Source organism: Rhinoderma darwinii, chromosome 2 (assembly GCF_050947455.1).
Source record: "Rhinoderma darwinii isolate aRhiDar2 chromosome 2, aRhiDar2.hap1, whole genome shotgun sequence".
In the NCBI taxonomy this organism is placed as follows: domain Eukaryota; kingdom Metazoa; phylum Chordata; class Amphibia; order Anura; family Rhinodermatidae; genus Rhinoderma; species Rhinoderma darwinii.
In genome coordinates this window covers 10527121-10551868 of record NC_134688.1, presented here as the reverse complement: position 1 = coordinate 10551868, position 24748 = coordinate 10527121, and the positions used below count along the sequence as shown (strand labels likewise).

At 44.6% G+C, this 24748-nt stretch overlaps 1 long non-coding RNA gene across 2 annotated transcripts; it reads right to left on the bottom strand.

The window, feature by feature from the left end:
- Positions 1-1753: 1753 nt before the first annotated feature.
- On the bottom strand, positions 1754-16191 carry LOC142740386 (uncharacterized). 2 transcript variants are annotated; one of them, XR_012880636.1, is made up of 4 exons: positions 14800-16191; positions 9072-9173; positions 8342-8426; positions 1754-2511 (listed from the first exon to the last, which is right to left on the bottom strand). It is a non-coding gene; the product is annotated as an uncharacterized LOC142740386 (long non-coding RNA). The 2 variants fall into 2 exon arrangements; XR_012880637.1 differs by lacking the exon at positions 1754-2511 and adding an exon at positions 3702-4043.
- Positions 16192-24748: the final 8557 nt, after the last annotated feature.

Sequence of the window (24748 nt, the reverse complement as noted above, 5' to 3'; positions counted from 1 at the left end):
TGGCACTATCTACAACGGGGAGGTGGGGGTCGCTATCTACAAATGGGGAGTGACACTGTCTATAGGTGGGGCTATATAGCACTGTCTACAGTGGGCTGTATGGCACATTCTACAGGGGGCACTATTTATAAGGGGGGCTGCTTGTGGCACCCGGGGGGGCCCGGTCAAGAGTTTGCTATGGGGCCCAGTCTTTCCTAGTTACGCCCCTGATAACCTCCAATGTAGATGTGAACAAGCCCTTATAGACAACCCACCAACCCAAGAGATTTCGCTATTGATAACCCTTAGGGCATGACCACACGTGGCGGATTTCCTCCGCAACTGTCCGCATCAATGCCGCACAGAATCTGCGTTGCAGATTCTGCTGCGGATCTGCACAAAATGTGCAGTAAATTGATGCGGACTAGCTGCTGCGGACTGCGGTAAAAGTACTTCCCTTCTCCCTATTCAGTGCAGGATAGAGAGAAGGGACAGCACTTTCCCTTGTGAAAGTCAAAGAAATTCATACTTACCGCCCGTTGTCTTGGTGACGCGTCCCTCCTTCGGCATCCAGCCCGATCTCCCTGGATGACGCGGCAGTCCATGTGACCGCTGCAGCCTGTTATTAGCCTGTGATTGGCTGCAGCCGTCACTTAGACTGAAACGTCATCCTGGGAGGCCGGACTGGAGACAGAAGCAGGGAGTTCTCGGTAAGTATGAACTTCATTTTTTTTTACAGATACACGTATATTGAGATCGGTAGTCACTGTCCCGGGTGCAGAAACAGTTACTGCCGATCGCTTAACTCTTTCAGCACCCTGGACAGTGACTATTTACAGACGTTTCCTAGCAACGCTCCCGTCATTACGGGAGCCCCATTGACTTCCTCAGTCTGGCTGTAGACCTAGAAATACATAGGTCCAGCCAGAATGAAGAAATGTCATGGCAAAAAAGCAAGACGCATCCGCAGCACACATAACATGTGCATGACAGCTGCGGACTTCATTGCGGAAATTAGAATCTCCATTGAAGTCAATGGAGAAATTCCGCCATGAGTCCGCCACTGCTCCGCAACAGTCAGAGCATGCTGCGGACACCAAATTCCGCTCCGCAGCCTATGCTCCGCAGCGGAATTTTACGCCTCGTCTAAACGAACACTGCTAAATTAAAGTGTAAGTCAATGGACAAACGGCTCCGCTGCGGATTAACGCTGCGGAGTGTCCGCAGCGGAATTTAAGTGAAATTCCGCCACGTGTGAACCCAGCCTTATGCCTCATGCACACGACTGTTGTGCCACTCGGGCCATTTTTGACGGCATTTGAGTGGCACCCGATAGTCTTCACGGACTCATTCACTTTAGCGGGTGAATCGGGTCAGTGAAAAATGATCCGAGTCTCCGATCCGAGGAAAGATAGAACATGTTCTATCTTTCCTCGGATCACTGACGGGACTAGGCTGGCGCACACGGTCGTGTGCATGATGCGTTACTCGCCCTCAGATCAGTGTTGGTACAACACCAGGCACCGCCGCAGATCAGCTGTTTTGTTGTAGCTCCGATACCGGAACAATTGAACAGCTGTCTGGTGGTGTTGTGTGGCTCCAACATTGATCTAATATTGAGGGTCTTTCCTGAGGATGTCATCAATTTCTAATACTGGGACATAATCCACCAACCACCCGATCCAAAACAAGTACCTTAAAAATGACAGCAGACATTTTTTTTTAAAGGACATTCATATTGAATAAACAAATGAAACAAGTATCACTGGTGCAAAAACGAAATGTCCAATAGCACAGACCCTGCGCAGAACAATCAAATCAGAAAAACAAAAGTTCACACGTCAAACAGTTCAGGGCTCAATGAGGTAGACGGGGCTGGATTTGCTAAGCTACACTCTGAATGTTCAGGGCAGTTTGGGCAGGTGGGTATGGGCCACTGTATGATTGGCCAGTGGGAGCGGGGCCGTAGTCTTCCACTCGACAGTACGCGGTCCTGTCGGAAGGAAACAGGGGTGGAGAACTGTTATTCGGCTAGTAAAGGTTAAGTAGGGTGTTGTGGTGGTCCAGCTGTGTAATGGGCCGGGGTTGAAGGACACGCCATCCGTCATCTGTACTGCTCCACATGCTGGTAGAGGTCTTACAGGTCATCTGAACCACCAAAGATCTCCACCAATGGCATTAACATGATTTGACAGCGTAGCTGGCGGTCTTGTGGCACATGTTGGAGATGGGGCACGAGACCTGCGAAGGAAGATAGCCTCTGGACCTTCATCGTTGCTCCGATTCAGATAGTCGAGCACAGTGGTGTCAATCATGACTCGTGTATCCGGTTTGGTTGTGGGTGCAGTGTCGCTACACCCCCTACTACAGTACGGAGCACGGCGACTTGGCCGCGTGAATGCAGCCACTCTGACGTTTCCAGAATGTTGACTTCCTGAGGGATTTGTTGCTGGGAGGTGCTGGTGCTCCTCTAGTGACTCAATTTAGGTGTTATCAGAATCCTCCTGTGGATCATCCAGACTGTCAACGGTTCTACAATGGAAAAATAAATCATAAACCTAATTATAATTAAAAAGAAAAAAAAATGATAGAATGAAGTGACATATGGAAGAATGGTCCTCACCCTAGGCCTATGTGGTACATACCATACTTCCATGCTGGCACTTTCAAGACAGGTAGTCTACTTTCTTCTGAAAGTGACATGTGGAAGTATGGTAGGAACGACAGAAGTCTGGGGTGCATACTATACCTCCATACACAACTTCCAGACAAAATTAGTCTTGCCATCTGGAACAGCATGTTCCTCCTGGAAATGTATGAATAAATTAACAACTGGATGTTAGCATAATCCCTGTGAATAGGGTGTGTCTCTACACTGTCTAATATTGCCAGCACTGATTGGACAGTTTCAGTGTGTGTAGGGACACGCCCCTTTGACAAGGGGATTAATAACAGGCAGTTGTTAATTTATTCATACATTTCTAGGAGGAATAACAGAGGAACGGCTACAACGCAGAGTTCCAAGAAAAGATTCTCCAGATTACAAGTATACACCGATAAGTCCATTTTAAAGCAGCTTATACCTACAGTACAGGTGTGTGTGTGTGTGTGTGTGTGTGTGTGCGTGTGCGTGTGCGCGCGCGCGCGTGTGTGTGTGCGTGTGCGTGTGTGTGTGTGTCTCTATCGTCTAGACATCACAATTCAGATTCTTACACTTGCCCATTTTCCTGCATCCAAGACATCAACTCTAAGAGCGGACTGTTCACTTGCTGCATAATATATCCCACCCCTTGCCAGGCGCCATTGTAACCAGATCATCAATGTTATTCACTTCACCTGTCAGTGGTTTTAATGTTATGGCTGATCGGTGTATATACAGTATCTGTCCAATCATCCAGAAAATTGATACTCCAGCATTTATCAGGTCCAATGATGCCGGGTTCAATTCACTTTTTGCGGTCTCTTTCTCTATAAACTAAATATATAATACATTATTAGATAATAACAAAAAATACAGTTAGGTGCAGAATTATTTGGGCAGTGACACAATCTCCATGATTTGGGCTCTGCTGCCTCCACATTGGATTTAAAATGAAACAACTGAGATGCAATTGAAGTGAAGACTTTCAGGTTTAATTCAAGGGGTTGAACAAAAATTTCCTGTGAAACGTTTAGGAATTGCCGCCATTTTTCTACACAACCGCCTCATTACAGGGGCTCAAAAGTAATTGTATAAATTAACATTACCAGAAATAAAATGTTTTTTTTAAAAATACTTTCTAGAGAATCCTTTGCAGCAATGACGGCCTGAAGTCTGGAACCCATGGACATCACCACACGATGGGTTTCCTCCTTTGTGATGCTTTGCCCGGCCTTTATTGCAGCGGTGTTCAGGTGTTGCTTGTTTGTGGGTCGATCGGGTTGAGATCTGGTGACTCGGCCATTGCAGAATTTTCCACTTCTTTGCCTTGTAAACTCCTGAGTTGCTTTCGCAGAATGTTTTGGGTCATTGTCCATCTGTCCTCTGAAGCGACGTCCAATCAACCTGCTGCATGTGGTTGAATCTGAGCAGAAAGTAAATCCCTGAACACTTCAGAATTCATCCGGCTGTGTCTGCCTTCAGTCACATCATCAATAAACACTAGTGACCTAGTTCCTTTGGCAGCAATGCATGCCCATGCCATCACACTGCCTCCACCATGCCATCACACTGCCTCCACCATGCCATCACACTGCCCCCACCATGCCATCACACTGCCTCCACCATGCCATCACACTGCCTCCACCATGCCATCACACTGCCCCCACCATGCTATCACACTTCCCCCACCATGCCATCACACTGCCCCCACCACACCATCACACTGCCTCCACCATGCCATCACACTGCCTCCACCATGCCATCACACTGCCTCCACCATGCCATCACACTGCCTCCACCATGCCATCACACTGCCCCCACCATGCCATCACACTGCCCCCACCATACCATCACACTGCCCCCACCATGCCATCACACTGCCCCCACCATGCCATCACACTGCCTCCACCATGCCATCACACTGCCTCCACCATGCCATCACACTGCCTCCACCACGCCATCACACTGCCTCCACCATGACACCACACTGCCCCAACCATGCCATCACACTGCCCCCACCATGCCATCACACTGCCCCCACCATGCCATCACACTGCCTCCACCATGCCATCACACAGCCTCCACCATGCCATCACACTCCCCCCACCATGCCATCACACTGCCTCCACCATGCCATCACACTGCCCCCACCATGCCATCACACTGCCTCCACCATGCCATCACACTGCCCCCAACATGCCATCGCACTGCCCCCACCATGCTATCACACTGCCTCCACCATGCCATCACACTGCCCCCACCATGCCATCACACTTGCCCCCACCATGCCATCACACTGCTGTTGTCTACTGTGGACGTCCAGGCCTTTTTGAGTTCACGAGATCACCAATGCGCTTTTTTTTTTTTTCAAAAATGTACCAGACTGTTGATTTGACCACTCCTAACATTTATGCCTTCTCTCTGATGCATTTCTTAATTTTTTTCAGCGTAACGATGGTCTGTTTCACTTTCATTGAGAGCTCCTTTGACCTTATGTTGTGGGTTCACAGCAACAGCTTCCAAATGCAAATGCCACACCTGGAATCAACTCCAGACCATTTACCTGCTTATTTGATGATGGATTAATGGCGGAATAGCCCATGCAGCCCATTAAAATAGCTTTTGAGATAATTGTCCAATTATCTTTGGTCCCTTGAAAAAGAGGCAGCTACATATTAAAGAGCTATAATTCCTAAACCCTTCCTCAAATCAGGATGTGAATACCCTCAAATTAAAGCTGAGAGTCTGCACTTAAAGCCCATATTGATTATATAACTGTATATTCAATATGTTTTGGTAAACAGCTAAACTGCCAAAACTTGTGTCACTGTCCTAATAATCCTGGACCTGACTGTATTTTGTGATAATTAAGAAAACAAAAAACCATGCTGACATTCAAACAATATATATATATATATATATATATATATATATATATAATATCTATCTGTTCTACTATGTATTATGACTTGTTTTGCTAATGATCCTGGGGACCAGCTAAGGCTACAATCAGGCGAACGTAGCCAACCTCGAACGTGAGTTTTTCACGTCTGAGGTGCACCCATGCTGCACCATTGCAGGATGCATTATCACGCATCCCCCATAGACTAGAGCAGGGGTCTCAAGCACGCGGGCCGCATACGGCCCCTGGGGCTGTCATCTGCGACCCGCGGGACACAGAGCCGCTAGTATTGTCTCTGCTCCGGGACTCTGTGGAATCTTCTGACATCGCTGTCCACATATGGACAGCGATATCCGGAGCTTCACCAGAGCCGGAGTCCCATGCAGAGCGCTAGTATAGGCTTTGCTCCGGGACTCTGTGGAATTCCCTGACATCGCTGTCCATATATGGACAGTGTTGTCAGGGTCTTCCCCAAAGCGGAGACCCGAACAGAGCGCTAGTATCGGCTCTGCTCCGGGACTCTGTGGAATTCCCTGACATCGCTGTCAATATATATACAGTGTTGTCAGGGTCTTCCCCAGAGCAGAGTCCCGGGCAGACCGCTAGTATAGGCTACAGTGATGTCAGGGGCTTCTCCAGAGCAGGAGTCCCAGTGATGTCAGGAGCACAGCTGGAGTCCCAGGATGAGTGCTAGAAGCGGCTATGTGCAGAGGGCACTGTGGCAGCATCTGCGGATGGCTCTGTGGCAGCATCTACGGAGGGCACTGTGGCAGCATCTACGTGGGGCTCTGTGGCAGCATCAACGAAATGCGCTGTGGCAGCATCTACGGGGGCACTGTGGCAGCATCTACAGAGGGCACTGTTGCAGCATCTACAGAGGGCACTGTTGCAGCATCTACAGAGGGCACTGTGGCAGCATCTACAGAGGGCACTGTGGCAGCATCTACTTAGGGCACTGTGGCATTACCTACAGAGGGCACTGTGGCATTATCTACGGAGGGCACTGTGGCAGCATCTGCAGAGGACACTTTGGCATTATCTACAGAGGGCACTGCGGCATTATCTACAGAAGGCACTGTGGCATTATCTACAGAGGACACTGTGGCAGCATCTACAGAGGGCACTGTGGCATTATCTATAGAGAGCACTGTGGCAGCATCTACAGAGGGCACTGTGGCATTATATACAGAGGGCACTGTGGCATTATCTACAGAGGGCACTGTGGCAGCATCTACAGAGGGCACTGTGGCATTATCTACAGAGGGCACTGTGGCAATATCTACAGAGAGCATTGTGGCATTGTCTACAGAGGGCACTGTGGCAGCATCTACAGGGGGCACTGTGGCAGCATCTACAGGGGGCACTGTGGCAGCATCTACAGAGGGCAGTGTGTCATTATCTACAGAGGGCACTGTGGCATTATCTACAGAGGTCACTGTGGCATTATTTACAGAGGGCACTGTGGCATTATCTACAGGGGGCACTGTGGCATTATCTACAGAGGGCACTGTGGCAGCATCTGCAGAGGGCACTGTGGCATTATCTATAGAGAGCACTGTGGCAGCATCTACAGAGGGCACTGTGGCATTATATACAGAGGACACTGTGGCATTATCTACAGAGGGCACTGTGGCAGCATCTACAGAGGGCACTGTGGCATTATCTACAGAGGGCACTGTGGCAATATCTACAGAGAGCATTGTGGCATTGTCTACAGAGGGCACTGTGGCAGCATCTACAGGGGGCACTGTGGCAGCATCTACAGGGGGCACTGTGGCAGCATCTACAGAGGGCAGTGTGTCATTATCTACAGAGGGCACTGTGGCATTATCTACAGAGGTCACTGTGGCATTATTTACAGAGGGCACTGTGGCATTATCTACAGAGGACACTGTGGCATTATCTACAGGGGGCACTGTGGCATTATTTACAGAGGGCACTGTGGCATTATCTACAGAGGGCACTGTGGCATTATTTATAGAGGGCACTGTGGCAGCATCTACAGGGGGCACTGTGGCAGCATCTACAGGGGGCACTGTGGCAGCATCTACAGAGGGCAGTGTGTCATTATCTACAGAGGGCACTGTGGCATTATCTACAGAGGGCACTGTGGCATTATCTACAGAGGACACTGTGGCATTATCTACAGGGGGCACTGTGGCATTATCTACAGAGGGCACTGTGGCATTATCTACAGAGGACACTGTGGCATTATCTACAGGGGGCACTGTGGCATTATCTACAGAGGGCACTGTTGCAGCATCTGCAGAGGGCTCTGTTGCACTATTTAAAAAGGAGCTGCCCAATCTTGACATGTGTGTCTGCCAAACGCTGCCAACTGATCCCCCGGACTGCATTTAGTGACACTTAAACTGGAAAACTGGATTGTTGAATTAAGCACGTGGAGAAATATCTCAAATTTTAAACCTAGCGCTATTATTATAGTAATGTAGTATTATTATTATAGTAATATAGTGTTATAGTAGTTCAAATAACTAATTGATTAACAATAATTTTGTATTGCATCAAATTTGAAAGTAATGCGGCCCGTCAACTTCCCATTTTTTCTATATTTGGCCCACTTACCCGGCCGAGTTTGAGACCTCTGGACTAGAGTCTATGGAAGGATGCTGCACGTCCTATCTTTCACGGACCCTCCACACGCTCCGTTGAAGTACATGTGTCTGTGTGACGGCCGTTGTTTTAACGGCTGTCACACGGACTACATATCTGCTCATATGAATGAGCCCCAACCCTGAGAGAACATTACATTCTTCACACATTGATGTTCTGATCCCTCCACTGCTTTCTGTCATTACCTGAGATGGATGGTGATAAAATGTGTAAATCACTGGTTGTATAAAACATAAGGGGCACAACGTTCAAAGACTTGGATTTCTGGGCCTGGAAAGATATTGAAATAAAATGAGATTTATGTTCGTGTAACATTACATTATAATCTCAGCGTTCAATGAAAGCCCAAATCTGACAGAATTCTGAGCATATTACGTTTTACTAAATAAAATAATGTGAATGCAAATATTCCCAAGTCAATACAAACATAATATACAGTAGGGGAAAGTCAATCTATAGAGACCATAATATTACACCCACTAAACGGCTCCTAGAGGGCGGAACTGGGGGGGACGGGGACAAACAAAATAGATCTGTGGCTGCAATCTATAGGGGCCGTATGGAATAGTGATGTAATGTGGTTGTATCAGGAAGACATCCCTCTTCTATAGGCACTATTAGCGTAAGTTTATACGTTGTGCAAATAGTGCAGATTTTCCATAACTAATTTCGTTGCAGAAAATCGGCAGCATAATACAGTACAGAAGGAAGATGTCATAGAGGAGCATCTCCTTCTCAGGAACCTCCTCTAAAACGTCCATTTTAAAACATTGGTGGTCCCAGTGCAAAGGCTTCATGAGTGCCCCCCCCCCTCCTAATTGTTACAATGTCTACACGTTCAATGAAACATAAGAACAATTCTATTCATTTAGAGGTGATTTGTTAGACACATTAATGGGAAAGGTTTGGACTCACAGGTGCCGTCTTCTATGATTGGAGTCATTCACTTTCCCTTTTCTTCTCTATCCGTCCTAGACTGACATGACGATTTTTTCTAGCCACGACTCAATAGTGCCCCTAAAAACAATAATGCCAGATAGTGACCCCCAACAGTTATAATGGCTAAGACGGTAATAATGTCCTGCAAAAGAGAAACTTGGCCCTTATATAATATAAAATTGACATTTCTCTTATTTGAGAAAAATCCTATAGTTTGTAGTTCTATTGTGATGTTTTTTTTTCAAACAATCTGTAGGTAAAAATGACCAAATAACAGCGTAGATGATGTCACCTCATATCAGATTTCCAGAAGATTTACAAAAATGAAACGCAAATCAGTCAGGAAATTACTAGAATAGCAGTTACCAAGATACCAAAGAGGAATAGCATGGGTAAGTATGTTGTCAGCATCTTCAAAATACCATCTGGGAGAAACATATATTGTCATACCCCTAGGGGTACTTATACAGGAACACCTCCCTATGTAATTGTCTCTCAAGCAATTACTGAAGCTTAATATAAATTCCTGAATTTTCTGCCCCCACACTATTGCAACGTGCCACAAAGCATTCCAGTATGTTTATTGTATGTAATTGTTTGATGAGGATTTGCCCATATATCAGTTTTGTCAAATGTATCAAACTATTAGTTGTTTTTGGAAATAAAGCAAATACACATTGGTTTGGCAGAGTGAGGGTCATTATAGGGATGTTTTATCACTACGACCCCTGTCCATATTCCGTATTAAGGCATATGGATGTCATAGAGGGATATCCCGCTTTTGTGACACCTCCCCACTATTAGCCAAAGAGCAGCGGACTGGTCCGAGCATGTATGACATGGGTGACTATTCATTTGAATAGCTGACGTGTATTACCACATTTCCCCTGCAGTGGGCGCTGTATGTGTATTGCCAGTCAGAGCAATAACAGGTGATAGTAAGCGGGACTCATGGCAATCAGCTGATTACCGGGCCGTTCTCAATATAGAAGGATGTTGTCATGATGAGACAAGCCCTTTATGTGTAACGGGAGGCATTCTTCCTGATACATTGTTAAAATTAAACTTAATGTTAACCCTTTCCCGCTTTGGCCACTTTTGACAGCGCCTCACTTCCTGACAGCGCCTAATTTTTCAAATCTGACATGTTTCACTTTAAAGAGTCTCTGTCACCACATTATAAGTGGCCTGTCTTGTACATAATGTGATCGGCGCTGTGATGTAGAGAACAGCAGTGCTTTTTATTTCAAAAAACGATGATTTTTGACTGAGTTATTACCTATATTAGCTTTATGCTAATGAGTTTCTTAATGAACAACTAACTGGGCATGTTTTACTTTAGACCAAGTGGGCGTTGTACGGAGGAGTGTATGACGCTGACCAATCAGTGACCAATTAGTGGCCAATCAGTGACCAATCAGCGACCAATCAGCGTCATACACTTCTCTCCATTAATTTACACAGCACATAGCGATATAGCTATATCGCAATGTGCAGCCTCATACACACACTATAATATTACTGCAGTGTCCTGACAGTGAATAGACATCACCTCCAGCCAGGACGGGATGTCTATTCACAATCCTGACACTTCTGTAGCGTCTCTGTGATATTTACAGCAGTGTTTTTCAGTAAAAAATTTGTATTTTTCTAAATGCAAATGTATCTGCTTGTAAGACAGGCAGTTATAACACACAAAATTGTTGCTAATTAACATCCCCCATTTGTCTACTTTAGATTGACATCGTTTTTTGAACATTCTTTTATTTTTGTAGGACGTTACGAGGCTTAGAACTTTAGCAGAAATTTCTCACATTTTCAAAAAAATGTCAAAAGGCGATTTTACAGGGGCCAGATAAGTTGTGAAGCGGCTTTGAGGGCCTTATATATTAATAATAAATCACCCCATTTTAAAAACTGCACCCCTCAAAGTATTCAAAACAGCATTTAGAAAGTTTATTAACGCTTTAGACGTTTCACAGGAATTAAAGCAAAGTGGAGGTGAAATTTACAAATTATAATTTTTTTGTGCAGAAATTCATTTGTAATCAATTTTTTTTGTAACACAGAAGGTTTTACCAGAGAAAAAATACTCAATATTTATTTCCCTGATTCTACAGTTTTTAGAAATATCCCACATGTGGTCCTAGTGCGCTTATGGACTGGAGAACTGGCCTCAGAAACAAAGGAGCACATAGTGGATTTTGGGGCCTCCTTTTTATTAGGATATATTTTATGCACAATGTCCGGTTTGAAGAGCTCTTGCGGTGCCAATCGAAATCCCCCAAAAATGACACCATTTTGGAAACTATACCCCTTGAGGAAATTATCTAGGGGTATAGTGAGCAATTTGACCCCACAGGTTTTTTGCAGAAATTATTAGAAATCCGTCACGAAAATGAAAATGTAAATTTTTTCAAAGAAAATGTAGGTTTAGCTCAAATTTCTCATGTCCACAAGGATTAAAGGAAAAAAAACAATGCAACATTTGTAAAGCAATTTCTCCCGAGTAAAACAGTACCCCACATGGGGCAATAAACGGCTGTTTGGACACACGGCAGGGCTGAGAAGAGAAAGAGCGCAATTTGGCTCTTGGAGCTCAAATTTAGCAGGAATGGTTTGGGGTGGGCATGTCACATTTGCAAAGCTCCTGAGGAGACAAAACAGTGGAAACCCCCCACAAGGGATCCCATTTTGGAAACTATACCCCTTGAGGAAATTGTTTAGGGGTATAGTGAGCATTTTGACACCACAGGTTTTTTGCAGAAATTATTGGAAATCGGCCGTGAAAATGAAAATGTAAATTTTTTCAAAGAAAATGTAGGCTTAGATAACCTTCCTAATTTCCACAAGGACCAAAGGAGAAAAAGCACTGTGACATTTTTAAATTCCTCTCGAGTAAAAAAATACCCCACATATGGTCATAAACGGCTGTTTGGACACACAGCAGGGCTTAGAACGGAAGGAGCGCCATTTGGCTTTTGGAGTTCAAATTTAGCAGGAGGCCATGTCGCATTTGCAAGCCCCTTAGGGACCAAAGCCGTGAAAACGCCCAAAAAGGGACTCCATTTAGGAAACTACACCCCTCTAGTTATTCACCTACGGGTGTAGTGAGCATGTTAACCCCGCAGGTGTTTTGCAGAAATTAGTGTGCACTCGATGTTGCAGAGTGAAAATGGGATTTTTTTGCATAGATATGCCAATATGTGGTGCCGGGCTTGTGCCACCATAACAAGACAGCTCTCTAATTATTATGAGGTGTTTCCCGATTTTAGAAACACGCTACATGTGGCCCTAATATTTTGCCTGGACATTCGACCAGGCTCAAGAGTGAGAGTACCATGCGATGTTGAGGCCTAATTTGGCGACTTACATAGTAATTGCAGTGGCTCTGATGTGAAATAATAAAAGAAACCCCTGAGAAGTGACCCCATTTTCAAAACTGCACCCCTCAAGGCATTTATTAAGGGGTGTAGTGAGCATTTTCACCCCACAGGTCTTTTCCATAAATGATTGCGCTTTAGAAGGTGCAAAGTAAAAATGCATATTTTTCCCTAGATATGCCATTTCAGTGGCAAATATGCCATGCCCAGCTTATGCCACTGGAGATACCCACCCCAAAAAATGTTAAAAGGGTTCTGCCAGGTATGACGATGCCATATATGTGGAAGGAAACTGCTGTTTGGGCACATTGTAGGGTTCAGAGCGCCATTTGGCTTTTGGAGAGCGGATTTTGATTGGTAGTAGATTTGTTTCAGTATTACTGTTGTTTCCGTTTATAATGTGGGGGTACATGTAAGCTGGGCAGAGTACATCAGGGGCATAGTCAGGTGGTATAATAATGGGGTAAAAAAACAATAAAATGATCCATAGATGTGTGTTACGCTGTGACACAATCCTTTCTGCACAGGCCGGTGTCGCACTGATATATGGCGTCCTTTCTTATCCCCCTTTTGGTCCACACTCCGCACCTTTGTAGTTTGGGGAATTTTGCTGGGAAGTGTTGTCCTGGTATAATACGGGCACCGTCGCTTCCAGCAGATAGGTTTGGACCCCCCCTTCCTGGTTCCCTAATTTTAGGGCCTTGATAAATCGCCTCTTATTTTTTCATAGATGTAATGGTATGAGGGCTTTTTTTTTTGTGGAACGAGCTGTAGTTTTTATTGGTACCATTTTGGGGTACATCGACTTATTGATCACTTTTTATCTTATTTTTTGGGAGGCCAGGTAAACAAAAAAACGCAATTCTGGCATAGTTTCTTAGTTTTTTTTTATACAGCGTTCACCACGTGTTATAAATGACATGTTAACTTTATTCTGCGGGTCCGTACGATTCCGGCGATACCTAATTTATAGAACTTTTTTATGTTTTACAACGTTTTGCACAATAAAATTACTTTTTTCTGTCGCCATGTTCTGAGAACCATAACGTTTTCATTTTTTCGTTGACGGAGCTGTATGAGGGCTGTTTTTTTGCAGGACAAGCAATATTGGTACCCTTTTTGGATACATGCGACTTTTTGATCACTTTTTATTCCAATTTTTGTAGGGCAAAGTGACAAAAAAACAAATTCTGGCATTGTTTTTTACGTTTTTTTTTACACCGTTCACCTCGTGGAATAAATAACATAATAATGTTATAGTTCAGGCCATTGCAGATGCGGCGATATCGAATATGTATGGTTTATTTATTTATTTTCAATAATAAAGGACTTGATAAGGGAAAAAGGGGCGAATGTGTTTTATTTTATTACTTGAAACTTTTATTTTTACTTTTTTAATCACTTTTCTTTAGTCCCACTAGGGGACTTGAAAGTCCAACTGTCAGATTCTTTTTCTATGTAATGCAATGTATTAGATCTGTCAGTCATTCACTGACAGCAAGCCGATTAGGCTTCGCTTCCAGGCGAGACCTAATCGGCTTCCGTAATGGCAAAGCAGGAGGCCATAGTTAGGCCTCCTGTTGCCATAGTAGAGGTCAGCAATCCTGCCATCGCAGGGCAGAGCTGCTGATCTGCTGCCAACCACTAAGATGCAGCAATCACTTTCGATCACTGCATCTAAGGGGTTAATGGCAGGGATCGGAGCTAGCTCCGCCTCCTGCCATTACAGGTGGATGTCAGCTGTAACATACAGCTGACATCCACCGCCGATGATGCCGGCCCATCTTGCCGTCGGCTATGGAAGCCTTTTAGACTCCGCCTCTGGTCGGGGCCTGAAAGTCTTCCATACTAGGCATACTGCTCGCCTCCGCTTCCCTTTGTAGCCACCGGCATCCCGGCAACTTCATTGCTGGGGTGCCGATGAGCTGCAAACACCTTAAATGCAGCGATCACTTTTGACCGCTGCATTTAAGGGATTAAACTGCCGTTTTTCACGTCTGAGATGCGCAGCGTTCGTGTGAATCAGGCCTAAGGCTGTGTTCATACATTGCGGTCAGATCACGGTTTTTGCAACGATTTTCACTAAATGACAACAAGGACACAGTGGTTTTGCAAAAAAGCTGAATTTTTGCCATGGAATCTCAGCAAAACAATGTGATATGACTGCAATGTGTGAACACAGCCTAAGAGGTCAAGGTAAAGCAATGAGAGCGGTCGTGTGAACGTGTATTCAGACTACAGAATCCTGAAGAGACATCATGTAAGAAGTATTGGCACATACTAAATTATCATCGGGGAACACAGTGAGTATTTAGACTTACCATCACCGTCCATTATAGTCCATTCATGAGTTTCCAGGATTATTCTTTTATGGTGGTGACGGAGTTTCTCGATGGTGATGGGTCATGAGTTTCCATTTCTTCAAGACTTTCAGCGCTGCAGAAGGTGTTGTGATGACATAATGATGGACATTTTTCGACATTATTAGTTTGATGGGAATCTCCATTTGTAGACAATAATCTCGGTGTGATGATGAGATTAGTCAAAATAGTCCAACTCTGGGGGAAGATATTTCAGCTTTGGGGCCAGTGTTTTCTCTACGGTGGAGACATCTGGAGGCAGAATTCCAATGAAGTCGGTGACTTAGAGACCAAATCCAGGATTCCTCCAAGTCAATTGTGGTTGAGTAGGGATCGGTCTCCTATGTCCATAATTGTTCTCTTCCATTTCTTCCTCCATTTCCTAATTTTTATTAATCGGTTCATTCTGTGATTTGGCAATGGTCTCCTGATTGGAGCAATTCCTCTTTTAGAGTGTCAACAATTAATTACAATTGATAAATTTCTAGTTGCTTCAACAGATGCTTCATGAACTCCTCAGTTCGCAGAGGATTCAGGGATAAACAAGTCTCCTCCATCAGCTGGAATACTGTGACATGGAAAGGATGCCTCTTCTATCTTTTTAGATGTAGTTATCCCAGTACTGAGGTCCAGTGTAGAGTCAATTACTAGAGTAAGTTGTCCCAGGGATAGGCATGGGCCCTTTAAGAGTCAGTACAACAATATCGGACATTTCGATCTCTCTTTGATCAGAGGAAGAGGCAGCAAGGATGGTTTCCTGTGGGATCTGACATTCTCCCGGTTGGGCCCTCAACAAACACTGGCAGGACTGCCTTTGCTTTAAGACTTGCCCATGCTATAGCAGGATTCTGCGTGGCATAGTGGGAGTAGTAGTGCAGTGCCGAAACCTCCACAAGACCGTCGTGTAAAATGTAAGAGGCTGAACCCATTGTTTAATACAGAAGGGTGCCCTTAAATACAATTATCTTTGTGTTGTTTAGGAGGAGACAAATGCGGATATAAGGGTCAAATTAGAGTCATTTACCAGAGCCCCTTAAAGTCCAGCAGTTTTCCCAGGGATTGGGCCAGCGGGACACCAGTAGTGTTTATGTTTAATGGTCCAATTGTAGAATAAAGAGCCCGCTGTTGGTTGGCGCCCATCAAGTATAATGTGCACCAGTGCAAAAGGTAAAATCGGCATTATTCTTAAAAATCACCAGGTACCGCTCTCAACATTGGTTTTGCCATCACACTACACATAGGGAATACAACGGCAGTAGTCACCGGGCCCACGTAAAGGGGGTTTCAATCTTCTCAACATATCAAAACTCTCGCAACTCTTATAAACTTTTAAAATTATTACCCATTGCTGCCCTATAGTGTCGCAGAGGGAACATCTTTTGATATATCTGTCTATGTATATATATATATATCTGTTATAATATCCTACGTCTTAGGAGGCTGCGGCGCTGTGAACCATGACAAGGACAGTTGAATGCAGCTGTAGAAGAGGGTGCAAGTCAAGGCCAGAGAGTTTCACCGTCCACTGGGTAAGGGATGAGATCCAGTAGGACCATTACGCTACATTTACGTGTTACACTCCAAAAAACATTTTATTGCGGCAAAATGCAGCAGTTTAATTTCGTCAATCAAGACACAACGCGATTTGACTGCAAGTATATTCAAAACTAGCATTAAAGGTCTAGGGGTCACGACCTAAAGTACGTTCCATAGTGTAATGGTCAGCACTCCGGATAAAGGCCAGACAGTCCATCAGCAGTCAGGAAACTGAGGATGCTCAGTGCGTGCCAGCCTAGAAACCAGGGGGGCACTGAAGTTACCCATGTACTAGGCGGATACTCAGGGGGTATAAAAAGGGGACCCCAGGCAGTAGTGGAGAGTTCTGGTGTGGGATTTGGAGTCTGGTCCAGGGGTCACGACCTAAAGCACGTTCCATAGTGTAACGGTTAGCACTCTGGACCTCGGCCAGACTATCCACTAACAGCATGGACATAAGGGTACTAAGGATATACAGGGCTGGCCGGCCTTTAAAGCAGGGGGCACTGAAGGTACCTGTGTGCTAGGAGTAGACATAAAAAGGGGACCCCAGGCAGTGGCGTAGAGTTGTGGTGTGGGAATTAGAGCCTCGTCTAGGGGTCACAACCTAAAGTACGTTCCATAGTGTAATGGTTAGCACTCCAGATCTCGGCCAGACTGTCCATAAGCAGCCGGGATGCGAGGTAATCTAGGATTCTCAGCCTAGAAAGCGGGTGGGCACTACATATATTTTGCAGGGAGCGCCCTGATAAGCCGCACAGCAGTGGTGCTTGTGGAGCCGGGAGCAAACATAGGCAATACGTGAGCCAGGGTCAGGGCAGGCAGCAAATAAGCTTAGTCCATGAACAGGCTGAGGTCAGGGCAGGCAGCAAATAAGCATAGTCCATGAACAGGCTGAGGTCAGGGCAGGCAGCATACAAGCGTAGTTCATAAACAGTCCGGGGTCAGGGCAGGCAGCATACAAGCGTAGTCCATAAACAGTCCGGGGTCAGGGCAGGCAGCAAATAAGAATAGTCGAAAAAGCAAGCCAAGGTCAAAACCGGAAAATCAATCAACTGGAATAGCAGCTAGTGCACTAAGATGGTGTTTGGAGACTCCACCACTAGACTTTTTTTGAGGTGACATGATGTTTTGGTATGGTGTACTTCTCCAGAAAGATGGTAGCTCCGGAGAAGGTGTACCTGACATACTCTCCCTCGTCGCTGGCAAAGAAACTGCGAGTATCCGGCACTGTCCTGTTCAGCGTGGCTCTCAGGATCCTGCGTGAGTCACAACCCAAAAGGACACATAGTGGGTCGTCATGCAGCTGTCTGGCAGTCACCTTAATGCGGGGTGGTACGGCATAAGGTGCACTGCGGACCCTCGATGATCTTGCCACTGCTGGTCCTCTCTGTCTTGAAAAGATGGATGACTGTCTTGCAAGAAAGTTCTCATAGGCATATGGTCTCCTGGGCAATGGGGCAGGGACCTCACCTGGTGTTTTGGTGGGTTCTGGTACCGGAGGATCGTCAGTTGCTGCGCAGGTGTTGGCCGCAGATGTTGATGCTGGTGGTGGTGGTGGTGGTGATTTTAGTCTCCAGTATCGGCCCGATTCTTTTTGAGGTGTTTCCCACAGCTTTTTAATAAATGGCACGATATTTAAAGCTGCCGTTATACGTCCAAAACAGCCAGTCTGCCTCTCATGTTGTTTAGGCTCCTGGCTGTACGGGCTCTTCCCGGGACGATGGAGATGTCTCCGGGGCTGGAGCTTTCCAGCAGCCCCCGGTGCAGCCATCTGGCTGCCTCTTCCTCCACACACTCCGATATGTGTGTCTGGAAGGTCTAACAAAAATGTAAAAAAAAGAAACAAATAAAAAAGATATAAAAGAAATAGAAACCCAGCCGGGACAATCGCAATAGTGCTTAGCCGCTCCTCTCTCCTCGATACCCGCCTCGCACTGACGTTCTTGCTGAGAATTCCGTCACTGTGTGACGACGCTTCTGTGATGTAATAATGCTGTGCATGGCAACAAGGTCCTAAGTGGTGCCGCTCATGGCATCCAATCAGATTCTAGCACTCACTGTACAAGTTGTAGGTTAGAAAATAAAAATGTGCCCTGATTGGCATGGACAGATTGTACCCAATGTGTTTTTCTTCCACTTTCTCTGCTCGATGAGATGCCAATAGAGATGCTATGGTTTAAAAAGTCTAAATGTATCCATGTAGTTCATTTCTTTCTGACAGTAGAAGAGCATGCTGGGATCTGTAGTGCACACTATCTGCGCTGTTGACCAGATCAATTTAAAAAACAAAAAAAAACAGTTTGATTTTTTCTGTTGAAGGGGATGGGAGAGACGTGATAGCGCCGCCAACAGTTATTTCTCACTGCCATATATAGCGTCCATAGGTTATAGGAGTGCGCCGGGATCTTGTGGCTGCTCCGCTGTATAACCGCTGAGAGATGCACAGACCACAAATATGGCGGTTTTTATTGAGCTCTTACATGCCACACAGGACAGTCAATCGAAAAGTGTACACTGTAACCTATATAATAATGTCAGGTGCAAACCTATCCCTACAGGCGTCCATATGTTGGAAGGCATTCATTTCAGTGATAAGAAAAAGAACATGCACCTCAAATCTATAAAAGGATGGATAAGTTCAGAATCTATGAATAGGGTAAATAATCATAAACATGAGATCCGTCAGCCAAACAATTTATACAAAGATCCAATTATGGCGATGGAAAGATCCATTTGATATGATGTAAAGTCATAGAGGCGTGCGCTAATGAGTAATGGACTCATAGTAAAACAAATATAGACCACCCACCTAGTGTGCACTTAGAACCCAGAAACTAGGAGTGGAGGGAGCGGACGGAGCAAAGGGAGCGGAGGGAGAAGACGGAGCGGACGGACCGGAGGGAGCGGCGGCTGCAGGAGCAGGTAAGTTATGTGTGTGTATGTTCGTGTTATACTGTCTGATTACCACTGTATCTAATCCTCCTACACTGTGCATTCGCTCAAAAAATGGCGGCACACTGTGTAGGCACTTGCCAGGATAAACGGGGGGGGGGGATTCTGTGAGCTCACTAGAGCGAGTGTGTCTTCTCCAATTTTGCAGCATAAAGCAATGAGGTTGCTTTACCACATGCCAATGCTGCAATTTTGGGAAATGCTCCCTCTAGTGATCAGCACATGGAAATATTATAAATTAGAATCTAATTTATAATATTTCCTGACTTGTGAAAAAATTAAAAAAATTAGAACAATGTGTAATCACTTATATACTAACTGTTTAACTAAAAAAAATAAAAAATAAATTCTAGCGACACATTCCCTTTGAGGACTTGTTTCCAAGGACAATCTTTTTTTTTATTTAGACTGAAATCGCTTTTAGTGACTGGGTAGGGGCTGCTACGGGGCCCGCGGCTTGAGGGGGCCCGTGACACCAGCTGACACGCCCCCCCATATGGCCTGTAGCGCCGCTACTATGTGCCCGCGCCACCGAGCCTCCAACAAGTATGGGCCGGGCGACACAGGCCCTTCTCATGCCTGTAGGCGTCGGTAGCACCGGAGGGGGCCCCGGTGCTAGCGACAGCCAAATACATGCATTAACGCTGAATAGCCGACCATTCAGCGCCTTACAATGACGCTGATCAGCTAGCGGCGCGATGACGTCATCACGCCGCTTCCATGCTTGAAAGGCGTTAATTGACGGGGCAAGTCATTCTACCCCGCCAATCAGCGTCATTAGACGAGGCTCGTTCAATGTAAAGTTTTTTAGGTTTTTTTTGAGTGCCATTATCTATAGTGGGGGCTCTATCTACAGGGGGGTCGTCTATATGTGGGGATGTGAGGCACTAGCTACAGGGGTGGTCTGTATGTGGGGATGTGGGCCACAATCTACAAGGGGGTCTATATGTGGGGATGTGGGCCACTATCTATGGGGGGGGGTCTATATGTGGGGATGTGGGCACTATCTACAGGGGGTCTATATGTGGGGCACTATATACAGGGGGAGCTATATGTGAGACACTATACAGGGGTGGGCTATATGTAGAGCACTATCTACAGGGGAGCTATTTTTAGACTGAGGTCACCGCAGATTCAAGTCCCCTTAGGGGGCTAAATAAAAGAGAAAAAAAATGACAAATTTATAAATATTAAAATGACCCCCCCCCTTTCCCTAGATTACATATAAGAATAAATAAACAATAATAAACATAAACATATTATGTCTCCCCCACGTCCAAAAATGCCCAAACTATCAAAATATTTATCCAATATGGTAAACGGCGTAACAGGAAAAAAAGGTAAAAATGGCCAAGTACAAAGCATCATGGGAAGTTTTTTTTTTTCATCTGCTCACGATTTCCACATAACCAGCGCAATACGAAGCCCGGAGCGCCTGCATTCACTTTGTGATTGAATGTTGGACATTATAACGAGGGCATCAATGATCGTTTATTTGCTCTGAGCGGCTGTCAGATCCTTTATGTTCTGTTTTCAGAGATTGTTATTACTGAGACACAGAAACGAAGCCACGAACAGGAAACTGAAGCCGGTCCTGGATACCTTTACATATGTGCCATGTATATGCTGCAAGAAGACAATCAGATAAAGCAGACCTCCACCTCCCTATACTCTAGGAGCCCCTTAAAGAGACACTGCACCTGCAATCTATCACAACTTTGTTTGCTGTGCAGTTGATTGTAATCTATTGTTCTCTGTTATCAGCTATTTCAGGATGGGGAAAGGATGACTGTAGGACAGGTGAATACAATCTGTTGCTCTCTGTCATCAGCCATTTCAGACTAGGAACAGTTTACTTCTAACACACGTGAATATAAGCCGTTGCTCTCTGTTATCAGCCATTTCAAACTGGCGCGACACTTACTTCTAACACACGTGAATACCATCTACTTCGCTCTGTTAGCTGCCAATTCGGGCTGGAGAGAGGCTAACTATATGACGGGAACATACAATTAATTGCTCTCTGTTATCAGCCGTTTCAGGCTAGGCAGAGTCTGACTGTAGGACAGGTGAATACAATCTGCTGCTCCCTGTTATTAGCCAATTCAGGCTGAGGGAAAGCTGACTTCTAAGACACGTGAATACAATCTGTTGCACTCTGTTATCAGCCATTTCAGGCTGGGGAAGGCCGACCATAGGACAGGTAAACATAATCTATTGTTCTCTGTCATCAGCAAATTCTGGCCAGAGAAAGGCTGACGGTTCCGTTCTTCAATGGGATGAGTGGCAGAACATGCAGAAAACATATCTCCAGCGCTGAGAGCTTCCAGAGACACCTGACGTCTTTGGAGAATAAAAAAATAATATAAAGGAGGCGGAGTCAGACACTTCTTTGCTCCTGTGGGAAAAAAGGTGTCATGGAGATAACAACCATGAGCTACAACAATGTAGAAACCAGACTGTACTAGTGAGGTCCAACAGTTACATAGACGCCAGTGTAAGAGAATTATTAAAGGGGTTTTTAAGCCCATTTTGTAATATTTACATTTTCTAGTTTTCTCCGGGGATTCCCTTTAAGTGTCCCCCCCCTCCCCCATTAACAGACAAGAGAAGGAATGAGAAATAGTTTGACACATCTCAAAGTAAAAAGTCTAAGCTTGTGGTTTACATTTTTCTGTTGCTCATGTTTTCTGCTTCCTTTCCACATTTCTTTAATACGATGCAGGTTTTTTTCCGTTTGGTTTCAATGTTAGAGCTGAAAAGATCTGTACAGTACATGACGTATATGACAAGCTATATACTGCTCTACAGCCCCGCACCATGTAATGTTCTGTATCTCAGGAGAAATCTCCATGCTGGTACAATCTCACATGTTCCTATCAATTACTGAAGAAGCTTAAAAAGGTATTCATATCTTATAAAGTAACGGCATATCGCTAGAACATACCTTCACTTTATGATTGGTGGTAGTCTAATCATTGGGACCCCCACTAATCCTGAGAAAGAAGGGACCACAGAACTGATTTAGCGCTATGTATACACAAGAATATAACTACTATAATACTGCCCCCTATATACAAGAATATAACTACTATAATACTGCCCCTATATACAAGAATATAACTACTATAACACTGCCCCTTATATACAAGAATATAACTACTATAATACTGCCCCTATACACAAGAATATAACTACTATAATACTGCCCCCTATATACAAGAATATAACTACTATAATACTGCTCCTATATACAAGAATATAACTACTATAATACTGCTCCTATATACAAGAATATAACTACTATAATACTGCTCCTATATACAAGAATATAACTACTATAATACTGCTCCTATATACAAGAATATAACTACTATAATACTGCCCCCATATACAAGAATATAACTACTATAATACTGCTCCTATATACAAGAATATAACTACTATAATACTGCCCCTATATACAAGAATATAACTACTATAATACTGCCCCTATATACAAGAATATAACTACTATAATACTGCCCCAATATACAAGAATATAACTACTATAATACTGCCCCTATATACAAGAATATAATTACTATAATACTGCCCCCTATATACAAGAATATAACTACTATAATACTGCCCCTATACACAAGAATATAACTACTATAATGATCTTTTTTATTTGAAAACTTGCAACAAAATATTACAATGTATTTACAAGACAGTCATGACAAATATAGAACAAAACTTGTCTCTTAATAACATCACAAATATTAAACAAAGCATGATATATTAATATTCCTCCAGTATAAATTCAAATTATTTTCCATATCTTTCCTATACACAGTCTTAAGACTTTCCAAGATATTCTGCCTGACAGTATTACAGGAGAGTTCTTCTTTATTGATGACCAGGCTGCATCGCGCACACCACAGATGATACACGGTCACCACATTTATGACATATAATGAACTTCTATCATATACACTAAGTTCAGGCTGGAAGTCTCCATACAGCAGCTGAGAGTATGGCTGTCCCACTAGATGTGGTAACTGCAGGGACAGGGACACAGCTTCCCATAATTGTATACTGAAAGGACACTCTAGCAGTAGATGTTCCATGGTCTCTAGTATCTGGGGACACTCTTCTCTAGGACAGAATCTGTCCAACATGAATCTACACTTAAGGTTGACTAACATACATTTTGCCATGGAATCCTAACCATGCCACGTCCCTCATGTGCGGAGGAACTCTAGAGTCATCCAGGATTTTTGCAGCCTGCCTTATATCAAGGCTCGGGGCTTCCCTCAATTGTATATGGACAGTGAACTGACATCTAAGGAGCTTCTTGTACAAATCCTTCCTATGGAGTAACTTGACATCATCATATAAGATCTTCCATTTAATGATCTTCCTGATTATATTGACTCCATACCAAGACACGTTATTCTTAATGCGCCCTGAGATCCTCTTTATGGGGTCACCTATTGACCACACAGACACAAACTGCTGGATCTGACTTTTAAACAAACTGCCCCATGGCTTCACCTCAGCATTCTTACAAAATAAAAAATTCTTCATCAGAAACATAAGACTAAAGAAGAGCTCCGGGCAGGGCATGGAGAGACCACCTTCCTTATGAGGGAGATAGACAATGTTCCTCCGGACCACATTGACCCTGTTACCCCACAAGAAGCGGAAGAAAACGTTTGTCAGTCTGGGAAGTAAAGTATCCGGTACTGGAAACACCACACTGATATATAGAAAGAGCGGGAGGAGGAAGCTCTTCAACAGGCGGACCTTCTCCTGATACGTCAGCCGCCAGTGCTTCCAGCTCAGCACCTTCTGCTCACACAGCGCTAACTTCTCCTCCCAGTTCACCTTCCCTTCATCCACAGCTCCAAACACAACCCCCAAAATCTTTATCTTCTCCTGAACTGTTCTGAAGGGCACCGAGAAGACATCGCTGTCACTTCCCAACCACAAGGCCTCGCTCTTCTCCATATTCACAGCAGAATTAGACACCTGGGAAAACCTGGCTATCTCTTGCTGTAGAGCTGCACAGTCACCAGCAGAAGACAACATGACCGTCACGTCATCCGCATAGGCGCAGAACTTTATCTCCTCTACTTTATTCTGCAAATGACATTTCAACCCCATAAACTTTTTATTGTCCTGCAATTTCCTTAAAAATGGATCCAGACTAAACACATATAATAATGGGCTGAGAGGGCAGCCTTGCCGCACACCCGACTTTATACTGAAGGCGTCTGCCAAGTGACCATTAATCAGAGGCCGGCTAACTGCCTCCTTATACAGAACCTGCAGCCATTGTACAAACTGCGCGGGAAGGCCGTACTCCAACAACACCTGATACAGGTAGTCATGATGGACTCTATCAAAGGCCTTACTCTGGTCTAAGCCTACT